Source organism: Corvus brachyrhynchos, unplaced genomic scaffold (genome assembly GCF_000691975.1).
Source record: "Corvus brachyrhynchos isolate BGI_N302 unplaced genomic scaffold, ASM69197v1 scaffold281, whole genome shotgun sequence".
NCBI classification, from domain to species: domain Eukaryota; kingdom Metazoa; phylum Chordata; class Aves; order Passeriformes; family Corvidae; genus Corvus; species Corvus brachyrhynchos.
In genome coordinates, this window is record NW_008236509.1 from 920,768 (window position 1) to 944,877 (window position 24,110).

Below are 24,110 nucleotides of genomic sequence, written 5' to 3' on the forward strand. Positions count from 1 at the left end.
TTACTGCATGCACAGGTACTATTTCTTCGATGTGAGCCATGCTTTATTCGGATTTAAGACAGATTGATTGCTCTCTTATTGACCCACTCTCCACTATTTGATTTTGTTCTTACTTGTTCACTGGGCAAAAGCCAGTCCTGTACTCAGCACACACTGTTCCATTACTGCTTTAAAGGAGCAGTATTGGACTTCAGAGGGTGTGAATCTTCCTCCCTGTCCTCCCACACAGAAATGATTTCACAGCAGAGAGGGCACGTCTGTCCCAGGCAATGGAGCAGGGTTAACCCGGCTGGTCAGTAACTGCCCAGCAAACACAGCCCATGCTGCCCCCAGCACAGGATGCTTCAGAGGGTACCAAAAGCAGGTTAGATGGGCACCATGCCTGTGCTAAACCCCTTGGCTCCCAGGACAGCTGATCTGAGCTGACATCCGTGCTGCCTGCAGGGCCAGAGAGGCTGAGAAATGACTGCTGGGCTGCACTGACACAAACAGGGCTGATGGGCTCTGCCTCAGGCCTGCCTATTATAAGGAGGATGAAACCTACAGAAGGTTTTATCCCTGAAACTCTCTGACTGAGTTAATACTGTTGATACCTACAGATAGAAATCTTCCAGAAAAAAAAACCCCAAACCATTATTTAAGGAAGGTATCAAAGTTAGTATGCTTTAATTAAAATGGCTTAGTGCACAAACATTTCTGGTGGAAGTGGTGAGACTTTCCAGGAAAGCTCTAGTACCAGACTGTTTTATTGGTGTAAAGCACATTAAAAATTACTGGGTAGACACTAGACAATAGCTAAAGCTCTTTGTCTGAATCAGGCCTTGAGTGACTGGCCCCAGATACCCTTGACCAGCAATTCCTCTTGATATTACCACCTATGGTATAGTACCAGACTGTTTTACTAGTAAATCTAAGAGATCCTTTTATTCATGCAGTTTCTTAAACCAGGAACTTCTTACTTCTAAATAAACAAACATGCTTAAATGTCTGAAAGCCATCTTTGGTGACATGTGATGAAAAAATCAAATCAGGTTTTTCTCATCCTTGTCCCATAGTAGTGGTCACACCCCAGGATTTTTACCTCAGTAAGTCATGGAAAATAACTCTGACACTCAGCTCTGTCTTCATTGGCAATGTCTTTATTTCACAAAAGTGTACATACCCATTTGTTGAAATGAGAATAATAATAATAATAATAATAATGCAGTGTTGAGTGTGTTGTGTCCATGTTAAATATATTCATAAGGCCCTAAATAACAATTAGCATGTTTGTAGGTGTTGCACACTCCATTTTCTTCAAAAATCTATTTTTAATTTATAAGATACTGTTTGAAAGCAGGTTCTGTTTGCACAAAAGGCTGTGCTCAGTAGATCCCTGTGTACACTCAGAACTGAGGGTCAGCCTGGAGCATCCAGACAATCCTGTTTACTAATTCATGGGGTGTTTCACAGCGTGCCAGAAGGACACAACTGTAGTATTCTCACTTCTTGGTATTCTGCAGTGGTGGAGAGCTTATTGGATTTTCCTCAGTCCCCTGTCACGCCTTAAGCATTTCTAGATCATTAATGATCAATAGATCTGTTTAGATAAGAATAATAATGCAGACAATTGAAAAACATCCAGGCTTCCTGGAAGAGCTTCTGGTCACAGCCACAAATGAATTTGCTGTTCAGCCCTCCCCTGAGGAATAACTGTGCTGTTGGAAGAGCACATCTTGGAATACCAGAGATGCTAGCTTTGATGATTCCCTAATAACTGCAGTGTCACATCTGGGTTGTTTGTTCAAACACTGCACAATTATGTTGCCTTTAAATTTATCATCTTTACTGAGATTCTGAGCTCTCCTTAGACCCTATGACTACATTGTATATTTAGTTACCCCAGCAGCCTCCACAGTTGCAAAAGTAAAAATGTTCTTTCTTAAAGAGCTTCTTTCCCAGTTTTGGGAAATGTTATTTCTAAGTCCCAAGGAGGAAATACCCAAGATCCAAGAACACAGAGTTCTTACTGTCCATATATGTGAAGTCACCTTCAGTCTCTGCTTCAGGTTCACCATCCCTTTTGCCCATCCCCTGTGCTTCCTGTTACGTGTGCAATAACAAAGGTTTGGAAAGAAGCAGGCAAGGGTCTGCACTTTAATATCCTGGGAGGTCGGGTGGACAACTGTGTGTAGGAAGGACAGTCCCAACAGCCCCACAAAGGAATTGCTTTCCTTCCTGCATTACACACCCTCCCCACTCCTGCACACGCCACAGGCCTTTCATACACACCCACTTCTGTCTCCAGCCACCCTTCCAGCTGCTTTGCTGCCTCCTGCATAGGGGACACGTGCACTAAAATTCCTCTGCTGTCTGTCTGTGACCACCCAGCCCCTGCTCACCACAGCAGCTGTGAGTCCCTGGTGTAGTAGCCACAGGCACCTTGGGCCAATTCAAGTGGCTGGTAAACTCAGATTTCTCTTATTTCTCATATTTCTCCAGTTCTGATGGAGATCTTTTTCTCCAACAGTTTATCTACATGTTCAGTGATCTTAATCTTCATTGCCAGGTTTATCACCTCTTGAAGGATGCCAGTCAGACTCATGGTCCATCATTTCTAGCATCCTTTCTAGAGCCATTTCTATGGATGGGACAGACTTCAGCAATATTCTTGCTTTTCTCTTGTTGAAATAACTTTTACCTTTTTAAATTTTTTTTTCTTCCTCATCCTGTGCAAGGTGCTCCTCAAACTCTCTCTTAACCCTCCTAATGTCCTGGTTACATTTGGTCTGCCATATGGAGTTTCATGGTCTATTCTGAAGGACAAAATTCCCGTGACAAATGCCAGTCCTTCCTACATGGAAATCACCTTTAATTTTCTATTTAGTCCTGAAGGGCTTTTGCTGGACCACTCTAATTTCTTTTCAAATTTCAGCACAGTTTGTCTTGAATGCTAATACAGGATTTCTCAGAAGTGTCTAGGCTACCTCTACGCTTCTTGCTTTTTAGTCTGCTCCTTCCTTAATCCTTTTCCTTCCTTTTAGCCACTTGCCATATTAGTATGCAGTTCCCTTTCTTTAAACTGAACACTTGTGTCCTGGATTTATTTGTTTAGTCTCTCCTGCTGCAGGGTTAAGCCTAATCATCCTGCAATTGCTATTAGATCATCTCTCCCACATGCTTCTTGAGCTGGTCCTGTGCACCACTCAGGACCAAAGCCAGGACAGAGCTTTTCTGGGATTGTAGACTACTTGTTCTGGAAAGCAGCTCCAAAAATTGTATTTCTATATCCTGTCATAGGTGATGAGGCATTTATTCTGTTGGTAGCTGATACATCCCAATATTAATACCTGTCCTGACTTTGCAGGTGCTCTAAACTCTATCCTCTATCTAAATCCTGGCTGAGAGTAGGGGTAATTATACAATCATTACATTTTTATTATTACAGTAGGATACTTCCAACCAGAGGGATTTCAGACTGGTTTTTTTTTTTTCCCCAACAACAATAATTTGTTTTGGTTACACTGTATTTTAGACTCCAAAACCGCTGCCAGCCCTCTGCATGCACATCCTGTTCTGTCAATTTGTATAAAGTTGATAGGCTGGGAACATCACATCCACCAATTACTCCCTTCCTGCAAGGTCTCTGAGGTGCCTCTCTCATCATATGAAGCCAAGCACCCTGGTTCTCCCCATTTCATTTTCCATGCTTCCAGCCCTGGCAAGGTTTGCCCTTGGTCTGTTGCCCCCCTCATTGGGCACATTGTCAGCTGACAGGGGAAGGAGGCTGATGTGCCTTCCCTATTCACTGCACTTGTGGTGCTTCCCTTGCAGCTCTTTAGACATGCCCTGAACATTATCCATGGGCATTTTGGGGATCACAGCCCTCTGACATCTGTGCTCCTCTACATCTGTCAGCTTCCTCACAGTTTATAGCACTTTCTTATGTTTTCAGGGCCACCAGCCTGGCTCTCTTCTAGCCAAGGTTTCAACCCTTCCTTTCTGTTCCCCATCTTCTGAAATATTCCCCATTTCCTGATGTATGTCAATCTCTTATGCCAGTATATAAACTAAATAATTTCTAACTGAATATTATGTTAATTTCAGCTCATGAACAGCAACTGATCATCATCTTCTTAAGAACTTCGACTCTATTACAGATTAGACTGCTACCAGAGCACAGAATTTCTAAAATGTTGTTGTTTTATGAAAGGTTATTAACAGGCAGCTGCCAGATTATTAGGAGACATCTTAAGCATTATACTTATCCGGACAAGAACAGCATCAACACTGTAGTGCAATCTTATCCCATGCAGTTCTACTTGTTTATTGTCATCATGCCCAGGAGAAATTCCAATAGGGAAAAGGGACGGTAATGAGTTTCATGAAGCCTCATTCATGCCAAGCTGCTACAGATAATGATTCAGAGAGGGAGAAAAGGATATGGGGCAGCATCCAGAAGCTGGGGATGTTAAACCACCAGTGCCTGTTTGCAAAGTTCAGATAAAAAAACATTCCCTAGCACTTCAGCTTCACCTTGCAGGGCACCAAACTCACTCCAGCACGTGTGTACAGGGGGGAGTTCAGCTCTGCTCTGCACTGGGGCAGCCTCATCTCGACTCCTGGGGGCAGTTTTGGGTGCCACAGTATAGAAAAGACATTAATGTATTAGAGAATGTCCGAAGGAGGCCATGAGGATGGTGAAGGGTCTGGAGGGGAAGCCTTGTGAGGAGAAGCTGAGGTCTCTGAGTTTGTTCAGCCTGGAGAAGAGAAGACTGAGGAGAGACCTCATTGTGGTCTTCAATATCCTCACAAAGGGAAGAGGAGGGACGGACACTGATCTCTTCACCAGTGACAGGACTTGAGGAAATGGTCTGAAGAGAAAAAAAGAGTATCCTATCCCAGAAATGGTTTGTTAAGAGCAGAGCAGATACATTTTAACCTGATGTGCATTTGCATTCTCATTTGGACCCTAAATTCTGAACTCAGGCACGTTCAGCAGAGGGAAGCCTGTTAAGGTATAGCATCTACACAAAGGCAAGCAGTAATAACTGGTAGCCAGTAGCAAATTGACTTTAAAACAAAAATCCTATCCCTACATGTCTTGAAAGAATTACCCCTCCTATGGTGTACTAGTTTGAAAACAAACCAGTGGGAGGCACCACATCTGAATAACAATTTAATGGGGAAATCAAAAAAATAAAGGCAGAAAACACTGGGTTAAACTGACAGAGTCAGGATACAACCTGACACCCTGTTAGTCAGGGTGGTGGTGGCAGTCCTCCTGAAGTGATGGATGTGGTTCTGTTGAAGCAGTGATCCTGTAGAAAGGGGTTGCTCTTCCTCAGAAGGTCCAGTGGTGGCTGTGTAGCTCCTGTCCTCTGGAAATCCAGTGGGAAGGTTGTTTCTAGTGTTTGGAATCTCAGATTATATCCAGGATGGGATGCTTGGTTCCTCCCTCTGGGTGGAGCATCTCACAACGGGATGATGAGTCATTAAGCAAGGCGCTGATGAGCTCATTAACAGAAGATAGTCCGGAGGGAGGAGGCAAGGAAACACTGCCCCACCTGGTTTCAACAGCTCATGAGGATGGTAATAGAATACACTGCAACCCAGGACATATGGCTAGAACAGGCAAATTGTTTTGCCTCCTTTCCTTTTGTTTTGTGGAGTTTTTCACCAAACCATGTACAGTGGCATGTTTATGGTGTGAAACATATCTGGCAAAAATCATCTTTTCAACAGAAAGTACCACATTCTAAAATGTCCAGGTACTTCCCAGAGCTGCTGTCACATGGTAACTGCCATGGGCTGGATGAACACTAGGAAAGAATAAATTCATGATCCAGATCTGTAACATTTGTGGTTTTGAGTATGTGTTGCAATATAAAAAGGGTTTTCATAGCAGTCAGACAGAATCAATGAAAACAGGTAAGGCAGAGATGCAGAAAATGTTCTGAAAGAGGGGTCAGAGTTAATGGTCTCAGCTTCACGTCAGAGAAATGTCATAAAGCCTCCACCACACCTGCAGCTGGCACTGCTATAAACTGAGAACCAGAATGGGGAAAGGGTAAACAAAACATGGATTGTACTGTCTGGTGTGACAAGCACAATACTCCTCACAGGATTATGCCACAGATTCTATGACAACAATAAGAACTAAGCTATTTATAACTTTGAAAACAAGCCTTTGTCTTAATGCCACAGTTTGCATTCATGGGCCAAGGACAAATTCAGAAAGATTTGCAAGTAGGTACCTCAGGTGTTTAAAGGATTAGGTGTGCTTTGTTTCATGTAGGAGCTGCAATGTGACAATGTCTGTGAAAAGTGGCCTTTTCCAGGATGGGAATGCCAGCAGTGCTGGGTGCACTGAGCAGTGGTGGATGTGAAGCCTGGAGCACAGGAAGAATGATCAGTTTTGAAGTGCTTGTTGTGCAGCAGGGAAACACTTACTGATCCAGAACATTAAAATACTCATAGCCTGTGCCCCTTCCCTTCAAGCACCACACAAATTTAATAAAGAAGGAGCTTGGTGAGTCTGTCATTTCTCACTTTCTGTATGGCCTGCAGACAGCAGGTGCGCTTTGACATTAGCATCACACCCATCCATCAGAAAGGAAGGATTTCCTTGGATGTACACACATTGATTGAAAGAATGAAATTAATGTCTTAAACAAGCTGGAAGTTTCAGTGCCGTCTTCAGTCCTTCACAATATCCATTCTATCCTCAATAAGCAACTCTTACTCTCTCAAAATTATGTCTGTCTACTCAGGTTCAGAGCTCTTGCATATCCCTCAAAATCCAAGCATGGTTTGCAAGCTGTCTGACCTGAAACTGTTAGTGGCATTAAGAACCACTGATATTCACTCCCCTGGGCATTTTCACATATTTCTTCCCAACATCTTTCTTTGCCCAGCCAAACACGATAGTTTTTTATCCACAGTGACACAATTTCCAGCAGCAAGACCCCATCACTTGCCCTTTGCCTTGGTCCCATCACCTTCTCTGTGTAAGCTCCCACATTCCCACAGCTGGGAGGTGAGCTTAAGCCAATTAAACATCCAAATCTCTCAACTGATTTTTCAAATTTTTCATTACTCTGCACAGTATACATAGCACATAAGCTGAGGCCAGCACAAGGAAAGCAACAGAAATGAAGTAGTTGAGGCTAAACTCTTTCAGCCCAGAGAAATTACAACAAAGACGTGGGACAGTGTGGCCTAAATATTTAATGACAGCAAATAATATATAAATTGAGGTCTTGTGATTGGACAATGTTAAGTTCTCACCTGTGGAAATGGTATCTCCAATAACATCAGGAAAGTAAAAGATCTTTGCTTTAGTAATAGAATAGATGGCAAAAGATGCAGCTCTTCACACACCGTGGTCTTCTGACAGTTTCACTGGTGATGTCTTTGCAAAGGCACAAGAGCATCTGGCAGATTTTTTAAATATAGTAGAATAGGGCTTCTTATGTTTGATATTCAGTGAAAAGGAACAATTATATTATTCACAGTGTACAGAGAGTCAGCTTAGGACAGACAGAGCAGTCGAGTGAAGAGGCAGAACAGAAGAGGGTTTAAAAACAACTCTCTCTAAAGATGCATTTTGATGTAGTGAAATGAGACACATTCAGAATTCATAATCATTGAATCACAGAATACTTTGTGCTGGAAGGGACCTTTAAAGCTCATCCAGCCTGACACCCCTGCAATGAGCAGGGACATCTTCAATTGGATCAGGTTGCTCAGAGCCCCATCCACCCTGGCCTTGAATGTTTTCCAGGGATGGGGCATCCACCACCTCTCTGTGCCACCTGTGGCAGTGTTTCACCACCCTCCTTGTTCAAAACTTCCCTTGTTCTGTCACTACAGGCCCTAATTAAAAGTCTGTCCCCATTGTCCTTATAAGCCCCCTTTCAGTACTGAAAGCTGCAATAAGGTCTCCCAAGAGCCTTCTCTTCTCCAGGCTGAACAACCCCAACCCTCTCAGCCTTTCCTCACAGAAGGGGTGCTCCAGCCCTCTGATCATTTTTGTGGCCCTCCTCTGGACCTACTCCAACAGGTCCATGTCTTTCCCGTGCTGAGGAGCTTGTCCAGCTCCCTCTGAATGGCATCCTGTCCCTCAGGTGTTCCAACTTCAGCTTGGTGTTGTCTCCACACCTGCTGAGGGTGCACTGGATCCCACTGGCTGTGTCCTTGGCAAAGATAGCAAACATACTGGTGCCAAAACAGACCCCTATGGACACTTGTTGTCATCTATCTCCCTCTAGATGCACTCATCCAACCAATTCCTCCTCCCCTCAGCAGTCCGTCCATCAAATCCCTATCTCTCCAATTGAGAGACAGAAGTCCAGAGGATCAATACTTCAGATATTATGACACAGTACATATTGTTGTATTGTTCACAGCTGGCTACTTTAAGTTAGACAAAATTTTATTTATGTTTTATGTATTTTCAAGAGCACAGGGAATTCAGGCTATCCCTGAGAGAGTTTCTCTGAGTAAGGACAAGACTGAACCGGATCTGAAAGGCAAGCAAGGCTTCTTAACAAGTGTAGCAGTACAAAACATCACTTTATTGCACCCAGACTTGAGTTTTCCTCCTTGAGGTGCTTTTCTTCTCTTCCATCTTCCTCATTCATCAGTGTGTACATGCAGAATGCATCTTGAAACACCTAAATTTTTGTCAGAATCTGCTTTCATAATGCAAAGAGCAAACAGGCACCATCCCAGTGTCTTGAATGGCTCCCTAGACAAGGGAACTGCAGCTGCTAAGCTCAGTGCTCCAAGCAGCCTCACGTGCTTTACAACCCACAGTCCTGACACAGCCCAACCTGCCAGGAGGCCTGGAGATGGTCCTGCTTGCCCTCTGCAGTATCACAGCTGCACTGCTGAGAACAGCACTCACCTGAAGATGCAGGTTTGTCTAATGCTGAACACCAGGAGAACGGCACAGGGAAATATTAGGGAAGAGAATTATATGTCAAATGCAAACAAAAGACCAACAACTAAGTCTCTCACTGCAAAAACAGGAAAATAATTATGCACATTGTGTTCATTTGTTCCCTTCAGTGCTACTGCAGAAGTTACACAAAAGTTCTTACTAATTTTATTTAAATCCTATGTAGGCATGAAAGGATTCATCCTGGCATTATGATAAATGATGAAACATAAAATTAGCATAAACTTACTCGTATGAGAAACCCTGCTGACAGAGTACATGCTTCTTCATTTTATTTTTTCACATTCCCTCTTTCCAAGACACTCAGCCAGTTCTCCCATCAATTACACCCATACAAAAGAAGAATAACTTCAATAAAGCTTGTATAAATTCATCATCCTAACAAAGAGGCAATATGTATTAATAAGCTGATTTTGACAAAACCACTAGCTCAGAATAATAAAATTTAACCCCAAATTTTTCTATATTGCCTAAGGAGAAGACTACCAGTCTTCAAACAGATAGCACAGTGTATATGATTCTTTCTACTTGACTGTGCAAAATCACTTGTGTTAACAGAAGGGATCTGGCTGTGGTTGTTCAGTTGAAGACAACAAAAAAGGATCTTTGTTCTGCTGTACCTGGGCAGTTCCCTGTTCGAAACCAAGCTCCAACAAGAACTCTGCTTTCCCACCCTCTTTCTCAGACCCTGGCACTGATCTGCAGCTCATAACTAAAGGCTGGAACTCTCCTGCATGGTACAGTGAACTCTACCTACAGGATCCAGGTAACCTCACTACTGTCTGGTGTAGGAGGGAAAAAAAGGTCTACCACTGCTTAAACCAATGGTCACATAATAGAGCAACTTATGCACCACAGACAGAAGTCTCAAGACCATTCTGAAAATAATTGCCTTGACACTTTTGTTTCAGAAGTAAGCATGCACTCAAGGGAAGATGAGCAAATCCCAGAGTACAGCTGTCAGACAATTTAAACACTGGTAAAAATACTCTGTGTAGCTCCCCAAAACGTTTGTTTTCTGTTTTCTTTCCTTCTGGTAATTACAGTTTTAAAAGCCTAAGGTGGTCATTTTTTAGAAAAATGTCTTTTACATCTTGAACAATACTGCAGCTGTTTTGTTATACAGCAATGTAAAAAAATACCAAGTTAAATATTGGATTAGCAAGTGACAGCTCTTCAAAAATATTCTCATTGAAGTTGCTCAGAGCACCAGAATCAGGTTTCGTGCTTTAAAAATTAAGTTACAGGGAAAGCTTCCTCCCTCTTACCATATCCTTGAGGACCTTGTGAATGCTGTTGTGGGTGGCAGTGTGTTGGCAAAGCAAATGTCAGCAAACTGCCTCCCTTCACACAAGTGATTGATTTATCAGTTTAATAGAGCTGTAAATCGAGAAAAATGTTCCTCAAGCCTGAACAGTGAACCACAAGGAAATAATAGGCAACAAGCTGTGATGCAGAATTGAAAATATAAGTACTTGTGAAATACAGCATATGTTACATTTTCCTGTCAGCAGCCCATGGAAAATCTGACCACTGTGATTTCCAGCTGCAGTGACACTGCCCTTGGATTCTGGTGGCAGAGCCTTATAGCATTAATGCTGGATGCCCTTGCTGTCATCTGTAAAAACACCCACGTGGGTTTTATTACATTTTGGTCAATTTAAAACAGAAAGAAGCCAGTACAAAGGAGCTAAAAACAGCACTACAATCCACTAAACCAAGCAAGGAACCTCCAGCCATAAACCAAAACCAAAATTCTTTGCAATCACTTAGTGCTTCTATATTTACAAAGTTAAGGAAGTTTCTAATGTCTATAATTGTCTGTAGAAGATGTAAAATGCTGGCAATGTGTCTGATTCCCAAAAGATTCCTTAAGTACTTTTCTCACTCCATCTAGGTACAACACTGTCCTACCACCTGCCTTTCTTTTTTTAATTTGCAAAACACTGTTTCTGGCACATCCTGCCATTTCTCTCTAGAATTTCTCCTTCCTTCTTCCCATTTTTACAAATTTAACAGGATGTTTGCTAGTCACCTCTTCTGTACTGTGAAATGGAGAAAGCAAGCTGTGTTGGGAGAGGAGAGATGTTATCCAGCAGCCTGCAGCAGGATAACTGCCAGCTGCACACAGCCCTGAGCCTGGAAACATCTGTAAGGCAGGAAAGGTTTCCTCACCAGAAATTCAGTTCTCACTCATGATTAATCATATGGTTGTAACACAAAAAGCAGTTTATAAGAAAAACCTCAAAACCTCAGTCATGACTTAAGTATCTGAGATTCTGTTTTTAAGAGGTATTAAAATTGGGTAATTCAAGCATTTTGAAGATAGAAGCTGAGGTGGGAAGAGTTCAATTTTGGACCAGCATTCTCTTCCAATTACCTGAAAATATTAATCTTGGTTTTGATGCTTTTTTTTTCCTCTAGGTTTGCTTCAACACTGAGACAAATATGGGTTTTTTATTGCAAATAGCAGTAGGTTTTCATTCAAGAAGGTAGGGGCTGGATTTCAAGACAAAGACTGTTAAAAATAAGAACTTTTTTTTTTTTTTTTTTGGTTGAAACTATTTCTGTTGTGTAAAAAGGTTAGTCTTTATTTGAGAACAAAAAGCATTTAGCTGAAAAATCTCCCATTGTTTCTAAGTCTGACACAACTGGAACAGCAGACATCTATTCCATCGTTCACTAAATACTGGCAAATGCAGCCAGCAAAAGGCCAAATACTCTCAGAGATTCAGCAATGTCTCTGTAGGCCCTCAAATCCTTCCCAGGGAGCTGTGCCTTTGCAAACAACTCAGGCATTTCTGCAACCTTCTCTGCAGCCCAGGGGAAATAAAAAGACACCAATCACATGGGACTGGCCTCTAACATTGGTCTTTTGTTCTTCTGCCTGCTTATGTTTTAAAAGCAGTGGTTGTCCTCCCTGTACCTGTTGTGAGCGTCAGAGGCAGTGAGCCTCTGCCCCATCTCCTGCTGCAAGGCAGGACAAGGAGACAAAAAACCCCGGGGGAATGTTGTGAGGGGAAAGTGGCTTCCCCCTGCCAGCACATCCCATCCAACAGCTGGTTTGAATTCCGCAGTGCCTTTTCCATCTTGGCCTTCATTAGCTTTGGCGTGTCCCCTGAACCCCTTGGAGGTCTTTAATACACTCAGCTGTGCCACTCAGCTGTGGCAACCTTTTCACTGGGATTCCAACCCCCTGTCCCTCCTACCACAATCTGCAGATATTTTTAGACGATATTTAATTAGAAGTCAGAGCTCTGTGCTCACCAGAAATACAAGTCAAATAATACTGATCTGCTTCACAGGAACTTCTTTTCACTACTGAACAAAACCAAATGCGAGAGCTTCCCGAGTCCCTGTTACACCCATGGAAGTCAGCAGCCTTCTGTAGTTAAAAGCAATCCAACATATTTCAGGGGCGATAAAGTGCTTCTTTCTTTCTTGTTCTGATAGTCTAGGAGCATATCCATGTGCAATATCTGCCTATTGGATTAAATGTTTAACATGCATTAAATATTACTGAAGGAGCAAACACTGCACTCTGGCACTTGCTGACTTTTCCTCAGTGTTTTTCTTGCCTTGCCTTTCTTTGTTAGAGTTCAATCAGCAGGCTGTACCCCCAGCCTTTCTTTTCTAGAAAATAATCAGCCAAAAATTAGTTTTTACACAGTGGAGATAAACAGGATCAACCTCAGTGAGAAGACTACATCCCATGAAATTAAATTTGCTTCAGGCTTTTAAGGTATTGTAGCAGCAAATTTTTAAGTGTTGGTACAGCAAATGATCTGCCAAGCAGGGAGCTGCTGACACACAGGGCCACTTGGAAGCAGCATCTCAATGCAGCTTGTATTAAATTCCCTAGTTTCTCAGATTTTTGTCTCAGGAGCACATTTTAAAGTAATTAGTTAATGAACTTGAAAGGAAAGAGAAACCAGGTAATTCTAGAATCATATTTACCATTAAATTTAGCATTTCTTCAGAAAAATACAATTTTCCTGAATCGACTTACACCCTGGTTAGCTCATTACAGACTTAGAATCTCATTTTAGCTTGAAAAATCAAACTTACTGAGTCAAGCCAATAAATAATGCTGTTCCATACGGGCAATAAATAACCAATTTAGCTGCTTTCCAAATCCATTTACAAGTAATCATGCAGACATTAAGCAGCTTTATAACTGATACCTAATGGCTACATAATAATATATTTATTAGAGCTAATAATTCCTGTTCTGCTGGTAAATGGATGAGCATGGTTCATCACCATTGCTAATGGGCTCTTTATGAAGTGAGAGGGAGGCTGTCAGGGAGTGACTGGCACACCCCATGAGCAAGGCTGCTTTCATGCACTCTGATTCCTGGAGAGTAATGCTCAGACACAGATGGCAGGTGCCTGTCATGTCATGTTGTGACAGATTCATTCTCCCAAGTTTTGTCTGAAGAGTGCAGTGACTGCAGCAGGCTGGAACATGGAGGAAACTGGAAAGCTTTAAAAAAAGAGTACAAAAATAAAGTATTTATCCATCTTGAAAACCCTTTATGCCACTAGAAATGTGCAAAATTAGCTTTCAGCTGTCAATTAAAGCAATTCAGCTTGCTGTTACTATTGGCTAAGAAATTGTTTGTGTTCCAGCACTGACACCAAGCAGGAGAAAAGAGATTCTGAAACTCCCTTTGTGTTCCTCAGGCTGTGTTTCCCCCTAGACTCTGCAGAGGCTTAGTTAGCCCCAGCTCATACTTTGCTCCTCAGAACCCCTTTCCAAGCCCTGGGAAACAGCTGTAGCACAGTGCATTCCAGCTACAACCCTTAAACTATTATTTTTCCTACACTGCCATATGTTCCTCATGTCAGGGCTAGAATTAGGGCTGGTGTGGGCCATCACATGAGTTATCCTCCTCAGTCTTTGAAAAACAGCCAAGGGCAAAGATACATCTTAAGCTGTTTCCTCTCCCTAAGGTCCCTTTCAAACTGCTAGAGCTGGGGATTTTGCATACAAGTCTTTCTGTTTAATTTCTAGAGAATGTTCCTTGGTATTGATTGTGTCAAGATCTCATTTTCCCCCTACTGCTTCCTAAAACTCCCTAAAAATGCTCAAAAACTGCCCCCACTTAAGCTTCTCTTCATTTATCACAAAGTGAAATAAGCATTTTTAAAACAAAATTCACAGGCTTGTGGGCATTTGACTAATACATTGAATGTAAAGAACAGAGATGGGAAGATGGATTTTTGCCTGCTATCCTCTGCTGTTTCAGCTGTGTGCACTCCAAGCAGAGCCTGTGACAGCCCTCCATGACACCAGTGCAGTACATGACTGATACCCTGGTCCCAGGCTTGCTGAGCCACCAGGCTGAGAGCAAGAAAAATGACTCAGCATCCTCTGATGCCTCACGGAACCACCTCTGGTGACTGTGAAGCGAATGATCACAGTTTCTACTGACAAGGCATAGAGAAGATATGAGAAAGAAACAATCCTGCATCAGTGCCAATAGCAATAGAGATGGCTTGCTTAATCTGCCAGTAGCCTGGGGTAGGGAATGTCACTGGAAGCTCACCTTAATAACATTGCATTTGGAGGCAAAGCCCTGTCATTCAGCAGCCTCATTTATGGTGTCATATCTCTAATCTAACGCTGAAGAAAAGCTTTATTAAAAGTAACTGACAATATCATTCCCCTCCTTGTCACCATCCTAGCCTGAGTCCCTGCCTGTTACAAACACGCTGACATCATCTCACTTGGGACACCGTTTCCTAAGGAAGAAAACTGCACCAGTGCTGCCCACACCTCTCCTTCCCCTGACTGTCTCTGAGCAACGACTCATAAGAACAACAGCATCAAGCCAAAATGTAGAATTTAAGTCCTGTTTATCCATTGCTCAAATAACCCCCAGGGAGGGGCTATAGCTCAGGGGTTAGCTCGGGCTCATACCCTCCCTGCACCCAGGCTGGGCTCTCTGGCTGTTGCCCAGATGGATTTTGATATGGAGCTGACCTATGTCCTCCTGTCCTCATTGGCTTGGGGCACAAATCTAAGAAATTCAGTGAAGAAAGATATCCTCGATGTTCCTTCCTGCCTTGGGAAGGCAAGTAGGAGGAAATGTTCCCTGTCCCTTCTTTTTCCCAGATAAAAGAAAAGTAGGATTTTGGCTTCACAGTCTTTACTAGTCAATGCCATTATGGGTCAGGAAAGCAGCTTTCCTAGGGCAGGACATGGGTTTGCCCTCACTGCTCAGGCTAACCTGATTTTGAGCTGAGCATGGCACAACTGAGCTGGTTTTGATGGGAGATCTGCCCAAGTGAAGAAGCTGTCTAAGCTAAAGTAGAATGAGGCCTTGGTTTACACATTCAATTTATTTGAAGCTACTTTTTAATTAACAGTGATTAAAAATTAACAGTGATTAAAATATCAGAAGCTTTTAAATAAAAAATACACTTACATTAGCACTAATAAATATAGCTGACAGATGAACAAGGAAGAATATGAGCTGCATGGCAGACAAGGACCTCTCCAAGTCCAAAATTTCTGTGATGTGATAGTAAGATGGTGGTTTGTGACTAGCTTGTATTTTAAATAAAAGACTCCCTTTTTGTTTTAAAGAACAGTGCTTCTTTAAAGGTGATTCCAGAGTCTCTCACCAGAAATGTGTTTCTTACGAGCTGAATTAATTTTTGCTGACCTTAACAAATAGCCATCAGTCACCCAAAACGTGTCCCCCAGAGAATCAAACAGCCAGCAAAACTTCACATAGCTCTAGAATTTATGTGTTTGAAGGATGCATTAAGTATTTCAAACAAATTCTAGGATGTTTTAGACCATAAACTCTGCTTTCAACTATCATAGATCATTGGCTCTGCTTTACAAGAAACATTGTTTTACAGGTTTATAACTTGCCTATAACAATGTGCTCCAGGCTAAAGCTCAGTAGAAAAAGGTCTCAGCTAAAGGGTAATTTTTTTTCATTACAACTTTTTCCTACTTTGTTTAGCTTTTAAGATTAGAGCTTCCTCCAAAACTCCCCTTTCACTGTAGAATTATCACCAATACTGGGGGTTGATTTATACTCTAAACTGCAGGGAAGGGAAAGGTATTCCAAATTTAGAAAAAACACCACAAAACCATCAGCAAATGAACACCCCAAAAATGCTGGAATTATGAGGTTTTACATGGTCAAGGTTTTAGGTTTTTAAGGTAATGTACTGGAACACATTCTTAAAAGAGCTGTGACTTAGTGTGCACATCAGAGCACACAAAAGGATGTAACATAATCAGTGTATTACCATTCCAGACTGTGACATCCATAACAGAGTGCTCCATCAATGCACCTCTGCATTGTTGACAGTTTGCAGTTCCTCAAGATGTGGAAAGCAACCAGCTAAAGCTGTTTGGTCTGTTCATTTCATCCAATGCAAAGTTTCGGGGTCATCCCAGTGAGCGCCGCTTGGGCAAGCTCAGAACTAATTTAACATTCTGAGAAGCAGGAGCCATTGAGCCTAATGATAATCAGTGACCAGGGCAAGCAAAGTTCAGCAACTTGAGCTCAGTTTCATATTCAATTATTTGGCTCATAAAAGCCAAACAGGTGTTAATGCCTAGGGAACTATAGCAATTATTAATATAAAATTATATGAAACTACCATAAAAAGACAGCATTGGGACTTGTTGGGTTTTTTCCCTAGCAACTGCAGAAGGGATATCGTTGGGAAAAGTAGACATAAGCTTTTTCCCCAGTCTTGTACAGAGTGAGTGAAATTGCTGTATTTTTGCTCAGTTTCTGGACAAGATGAAGCACCACTGTTGGTTAGAGGGTACTACAGGGGAAGAACACTCAGTGGAGAACATTTGTGTCAGGGACCCTGGGCAGCCCCAGCTCATACCCTGGTTATAACACCACATCCATATCCATTTACATGAGAGGCCTTTGGGGCTTACTGTTCTTTTACTGCCTGGTTGTTCTAGGCGTACAGGGTAGAGCTGCACTTCCTAGGAACATCAGAGATGTTGCTTCTACATTTAAGACACCCAAAGAAAACAATTCTGTTTCTAATGGTTATATAAATGCTTCAAATACTGGAAGTACTTGGGCTTTCTGCCCTAAAAGCCTTACAAGGTTATTTTATGCTTCTCTCAGAATCATGTGGTCACAGGTGCTACACTTACAAGCTGCTATTTATATCCCCTACAGTAGTATTTCCCTGATGTTTACTACTGGCCCTGAAAGGCTTGGCAGCCCATCATACACCACCACCATGAGCTGGGGGTGTTCAGCCTGGAGAAGAACACACTCCAGGGAAACCTTGCAACACCTTCCAGTGCTAAAAGGGGCTACAAGGGAGCTGGAGGGGGACTTCTGAAAAGGGCAGGTAGTGGTAGAACTAGGAGGGATGGCTTCAAACTGAGAGGGCAGGGTTAGTTTGGATATTAGGAAGAAATTCTTCCCTGTGAGGGTGGTGAGGCACTGGCACAGGTTGTCCAGAGAAATTGTGGATGCCCCATTCCTGGAAGTATTCACGGCCAGGTTGGAGGGGGCTCTGAGCAATCTGGTCTAGTGAAAAGTGTCCCTGCCCACAGCAGTGTGTTGGAACTAGATGAGATTTAAGGTCCCTTCCAACCCAAACCATTCCATGAAACAATTCTGTGATCATTTAAGTATTAGCTAGAGATACAGAACAGCAATATGTTCCCATGCATCAGTGACAGAGTACTTATGCCTTGTTGGATCAGCAATATTATGGAGACCATTGTGTACATCTAATTTTGCCCAGTACAGTCCAAAAAACCCACAATCAAAACAGAATATGCCACAAAATCCTGTGGAAAGTGTGCAAATAAAAGACATAACTTTATTTAAAACTTTCTGCAGATCCATATGATATTAACCTGCAAAACAGCACTGGTGATGCTCCTTTTACTTTTTATATAGCCATCAAGCTTTAAGTTAATAATTATTAAAATGAACATATCAACTAAACCAATGTATTTATTGTCTATTAGTTGCTATCCACACATGAAGGGCAACAGTGATGATTTCACAAGCAGCATGTGCCACACCAGGCAGTACCTCAGGATTTACATGAAGAGGTCAACTTTGTCTTGAGGTGGTCAAGAATTATAGAAAAAATATTAGAAGTTGAAGACTACTGAAGTAAGGAAGAAGTTAGGATTTTCAGTGGCAATCCAACTTCACTCAGAAGAGTGAAATTCACTGGTGATTAAGCCTTGTTCTGCTTGGTGAGGAGGACATAATTCTAATCACTGGGATGAAGTCAAGCCAAAACAGCTCAGCCCTACCATGGGTGAGAAGCACTTATTTGATGGTCTGTCAGAGGGAGTTCTACAGAACCACTGCTCCCCCAACTGCAGGGCTGAGAGGATGAAGGTGCCCAGAGTGAAATACACCCTTTGTGCCGAATTCAATTTCTAAATCTCATCAGGAATGGGATACAAGCACAGGCGCTATTCGTACCACTGTGAGCTGAAACAGACACTAAAAGAAATGACTCATAGCAGAGACTCAAGGACCTGGGAGAGGTTGTAATACCGTATCTAATTTTGGAAACACTTCATGATTTGTATCCTCTTTCAATGCCAATGGAAATAATGAAAGTTAATACCAGGTGCACCAGTGAGTCCTGGCAGTTCTGACCTTTAGGAGAGCGAACTTGGATTTACAGATGACAAGATTCATTGCAAGCACATCACACCACACTGAGCTGCTGACTTTCAGGCTTGCTAAGATTTACTGTAATACCCCAGCCCATACACCAATATTTCAGCACCCACAGGAAGGGAAGTTATACTAGCAAATACCCTTGTCTGCAATTTTCACCAGTAATTCCTGAGACCTATCATGTTAACCAACTTGATGTAAACTTGTCATATTTTTCCTCATAGGACTCGTCAGCATTACACATTGCAAATCTAATACTGAGGCTTTTTCATTGCACACAAACATAGAAGAAATATGAACATAAGGCAAAAGTGGACCACCTGATTATAAAGTCCAGTGCAATTAAAGACTTCTGGAAAGCAAAATTAATTTAAGCACTAATTGAGGAACTTGGTTTTTGGTGCTTCTTTTTGAAGGCACTTACCTAACTCACCTGTCCACATCTCTTGTAATTCTCCTTTCCTCATAAAAGTTAAAAATAAATCCTGGAGGCATCCCATTTGTGAGTTGAGACATCAGCTTTCACCACACACCTAAAGTGTATTTGTGTACCTGCAGGTGTACATAAAGCAAGCCTTCATTTAGGAATTAGTTATTATGTGCACATAGACATAGAGTATTCTGATTGACTTCTGCAATCAATATGAACAATAAATTAGCTCTAGGCTGGATAAGCAATGCAGCACATTGAACTAGACTTCTCTGAGGCAGTTTGAGAACTTTATCTCTCTCCATTCTATTTTAAAAGCTGTTGTTCTAGCTCTCCTAGCTTCATCTCTGGCCTTTCTGGGACCTGGAGATGGAGAGATGCTTCAATTTCTGGGATTTTGTTTTTTTTTAGTCCCATAAAATACTGTGTTTTTCTTGACATGTGTGGACATGATGGAAAGAAGATAGATTACAAAAGAGAAATGACCTCTTTCTGCCTGCCCTCAAAACCCCTTTCTGGTTCCTGAAAACAAAACAGTTGGACAATTACACCCAAGTCAATACATTGTGCTGCTGTTCCTCTGTGTTTACCATGTATTTGATGCAGTAAATCCTGGCCACTGGCTCCTGACACCCACAGAGGTTAACTGAGAAGCCATCCTTGCTTGCCTGTACACAGAATGTTTTTCCAGCATTCGGTATCCAGAGAATCCTTCACTGCCTGTACTCTGATCCAATGGGAAGTTCTTCACACATTTCCTGAGTAGAGAGAAAACCCATTTCAGTAAAAAAAAAAAAAAGACTGTTTAAGTTTCAGTAGTGCAGTGCCACAGCAAAAAGTTTTTCTGCCTTCATAATATATCACTGTAATGTTTTATTTACAACAGAATTTGTTCCAAAGACTACTGACTAAAATATGCTCTAGGCTAAGGTCATAAATTTTCAGATCTCGCCCAATGAGTTTTAAGATGTTAAGTACATTAAATTTTTAATTGAAAAGTAACTCAACTGCAATGTCGTAACTTGAAAAGTCCAGAAACCTTATGGAGTCCAGCCTGCATTCACTTACACTAAAAACTGAGCACTACCTGTTTCTATACATGTCTGAATTTGCCTCCAGCTACTCTCACACTTCTCTTTTCTTCCAGTCAGGTAAATTCACTCTCAGATTAAACCTGAAAGAAGTCCCAGAACAGCATGTAGCCTCTGAACTCCCAGGGCCAGGGGCCTCCCACTGCCTTTAATACCCTTTGAATCAGATCCTGGAAGAGCCTGTGTTCATAGATAACTTCATTTGCCAGAGTGGCCCATAGGCCTCTAGAACCAAAGCTCTATTAAACAATCAAACCCCCCACCCCCAACTTAATTGTCACATTTATAAGGGATATATTTTTTCATATATTAAGACCTTTTAAAAATAATTCCTAAGTTTTTTTTTAAAGCCAATTTATATCACTTCCAATACTAAGTCAATATACATGTAACAATAACATACACTGGCTTTTAATCAACGAAATATTTAATAAGCATGGTCCTAACTTTATCCCAGAAGCCTGAAACTGTTTTAATGAATCAAATCTAGAGTTAATCTGAACCAAACTTTATTCAAGGATTTACAATAATGATAGTGCTATGAACAATCTTTGGGTATATAAGATGCAGAAAAAGTTTTTGTTACCTTTAACTGATATTTGCCTGGTTTTGCACTGTAAAAATATTCTCACAATGCCATGGCCCCTCAGCTCTAGAACAGTGAGGAAACATTCCTGTAACAATACCTCCAGAAGGGAATGAATAATGCTCAGCATTTAATAACTTCCACCATTTAATAAATAATGGATAACACTTAATCCCGATTTGAATGCTTCACAGAAAAATCTCATGGGAGCCCCAGTTTGATCGTGTTCTTTAAGGAGCAGAACCTGCTCCTTGGAGATGAGTTTGTTCCTTGATATGTCTCTCTGACTACAGGTGGCCAGGAATAGTCTCTGTACTAACTGTACTGTGCTGTTTGCACTCAGGTACAAAAATAACGCTGCTTAGTCTAGGCCAGCATACAGCTCGTTTGTATTTTACCTCAAATCAAGCCCGTGAAAACAAAAGAATGCTGTTCTCACAAGCCACTCCACCTCCCTTTGTCTTGTTCCATGAGATCAGTTGGCAAGTAGAAGTTGCTACAAATATAGGCCACAGCACAACTTTATTTTCTCCCCTTCATAGTAACTTAGAGAAAAAAAAAGCAATGGCCCACAGAGGTCTTATTAATTTCCTTTATTGATTGAAACATAAGATACAAGGCGCCTCACAGAGGCCCCTGAGCCACACAACAAAGATGCAAGGACCAGCAATGAGAAACACTAAGTAATGAAACAAAAGAAATTATGAAAAGTAAAGCTAAAGATCAATATGCTGTTTTTCTGAAAGACTGTGCTCAGCTTTAAAAACAGAGTCATTTGTGCTGAATGTTTAATTAGCTATAGATTGCTAAAGAAGGATTCCAGACCATCTGGAGTCTATTCTGTAAGTTGATCTGGAAACCTCTAGCTCAAAAATAGTCCCTGTGGGAAGGCACAAACATACATACCACAACCTCATCAGCAAGTTTCTGGAATATATTTTAGATAAAAATATGCCATCTTTATGTCCTGGGAAACCTGAGACGAAAAATAAAAGAACCCCAATACCAAAGTACTAGAAACAATTGGAGAAGCAAGGTATCATTTCTTAAAGGAGCAACAAGACAGAGGTTAATACCAAAAAAGCGTGATGAGCAGCTTTAGCTTCTAAACATTAAAAGATGCAATTATTCAACAATGTTAGATAATCACCCAGATGATAAATATACACCTGCTTACAGGGAACTTAAAAATCTAGCAGAGGAGCAGGAGCCCCCATTGCACTGGGAGGATAGGGAAACTGGAGCATCACACAGAAACTGAACAAAAGTTGTCTTAAAATAGAACTTGGAATGATGCCATAGTTAATAGCTATAAATACAGAACATACTGATGTTTTAAACATGGTTTTTAAATACAGCTTTAACCAGAATGGAAAGGCAAGCCTTGACAAAGACTTCAGTCACCATCAGCAGTACAAAGAAAACTGAAATAATTCTAGACAGTGCCTAGTGAAAGATTTTTATTTTGCTATTTAAATCAGGTTGGATCAGACCAAAAGGCTTCCTCCCTGTTTCTGTACCAAGAACAGAAAAATTAGCAGGTGTGTCTTGGAATGAGAAACCAGTCTATATACAATACTTGAATTACAGTCCAATGGTGCAGCATCTCCAAGGGCAAACAGCAAATAATGTTCTGGAGATAGCGGGAGAGGTCCTTACTAAGCAGTTGACAATCAGCCTGCATAACAGATCTTTGCCCCTAAGAATCAGAGCAAACCTTTCCAGAGTGTATTTCCTGGTTTTTAACAAAGATGGTATCCTAGGAATCTGAAGAATGGGACTAGAATCAGAATTTGGTTCATTTTGACATCAGGAAGGGTTTCCACAACGAAAGTTCATGAAAAGGAAAAGCTATACAATATGAACTGCCTGAGTATTTAAAAAACAAGATGCAGTCTGGAAGTCATAAATGTATCTCCAAACTGGCCATGACTGAGCAATACAATCAGGGAGGAATTGCCAGAGGCAGTTCTAGGCAAACTTTCCATCCTCTCTTTCCCATCAAACACAGCCTGTGCTCACAGCATAAGATCCAGGTGTGGGGACATATTTTCCCATTCAGACAGGGACTCCATCTGGCTCTGCACATGGTGACAAAGAGTATGTCAAGCATGAAAAACATTTCCTGATAACCCCAGGTATGTTGTGAAGTACAAATGTGATATTTGGAGCTCTTCAAGAACTAGGAGAACTGCTTCTAGTGAAACCTCAAAGAAAAATGTCAGGAAAACAAAAAAAAACCTACAAAAAAAAAAAGGGAGCCTTAGGTCATTGACTTCTTGACTCACTTTTGAATCTCGGGAGAAATGGTTTGATGATTTTAGAATTTATGCATCTCTCTATACATATTACCATTTTAGCAAGCTAAATTGATATAATCATATGGCTTAAAGCTAAAGTGGCACTAGCAAAATCTGCTAAGACAGTAAAATAGAAACCCCCAAGCATTTATCTCAGAGTGTTCCCAGACATTTTCTCCAGCCATATAATTTTTTTCTCTAAACATTTTTTAATAGATTTCCTGTGCTTACAATGGATCTGCTTTTGAAAAACCTCAGACTCTGCAAATACATGTTCTTTTCCAAAAGAAAGAAAAATAGACACCAAAACTCATCACCCAAGTAACAGAATGTAAAATGTAGATGCAAAAGTATGAGATAAACAATACTATTTCATTTGTTTACCCTCATCTCTCTAGTTTGTTTTTTCATTATACAAATCACAAACAAGCAAAGACACTGTGACAAATCCAGCAACTGGGAACAACTTCCAAACACCCCATGCTTGGAAACAGTCAATCACTTGACAGAGACCAGGCATAGGATATTTACTTTTTATTCCTACCAGATGAAACTGAGCTTCTACCTAAAACTGTGTCCATGCTTAGGAAGCTGGGTGAAAATATCCCTGCTTTAAAAAGGTGAATGAAATTTACTGCTGCCACTTGTGAATTCAAACACTTAAAATCGTCCATTAAGGTGTATTTGAGCATACAAAAATGTCCTCAGCCTTCATTAGGTTCTATTAAATTTTATCTGTTTGCAAATGCATCTCTGTGGCTTCTGCAGCTCTGACATGCCCTGGAAAGGGTGGCAACACTCCCATGATCCAAGCTCACGCTCCCTTTTGCTGTAATAAAAACAATGGACAGGCAGCCACAAAATGCAGATATCATCCTGCCATAGCTTCCAGTGATTTAGAGCACAAGAACAAAGCTCTGGGAGCATCCTTACAGCTCAGAGTATCTCAGTACTTCTGCGATAAACTCTGAGCTACATTGGCAATGCAAAACTGCCAGGGGTTTCAGCTTCCTCTGCAGGACAGGCTGGATGTAACTTCTTACACACCGTGGGAGCCTCAAATAAACCAAGCTGTTTGAATCTGACCATTAAGA

General features: G+C 41.4%; 1 long non-coding RNA gene across 5 annotated transcripts in view; it reads right to left on the reverse strand.

Annotated features, from left to right (window-relative positions):
* Positions 1-5,381: 5,381 nt before the first annotated feature.
* LOC108444710 overlaps positions 5,382-24,110 on the reverse strand; it is a 55,976-nt gene continuing 37,247 nt past the window's right edge. For 4 of the 5 annotated variants that reach the window (XR_001859351.1, XR_001859348.1, XR_001859350.1 and 1 more), the window contains 3 exons: positions 19,630-19,797; positions 19,034-19,161; positions 5,382-7,415 (listed from right to left, as the gene is read on the reverse strand). This is a non-coding gene — a long non-coding RNA (uncharacterized LOC108444710). The remainder of the gene's footprint in view (positions 7,416-19,033; positions 19,162-19,629; positions 19,798-24,110) is intronic. The other variant, XR_001859349.1, reaches the window with a different exon arrangement.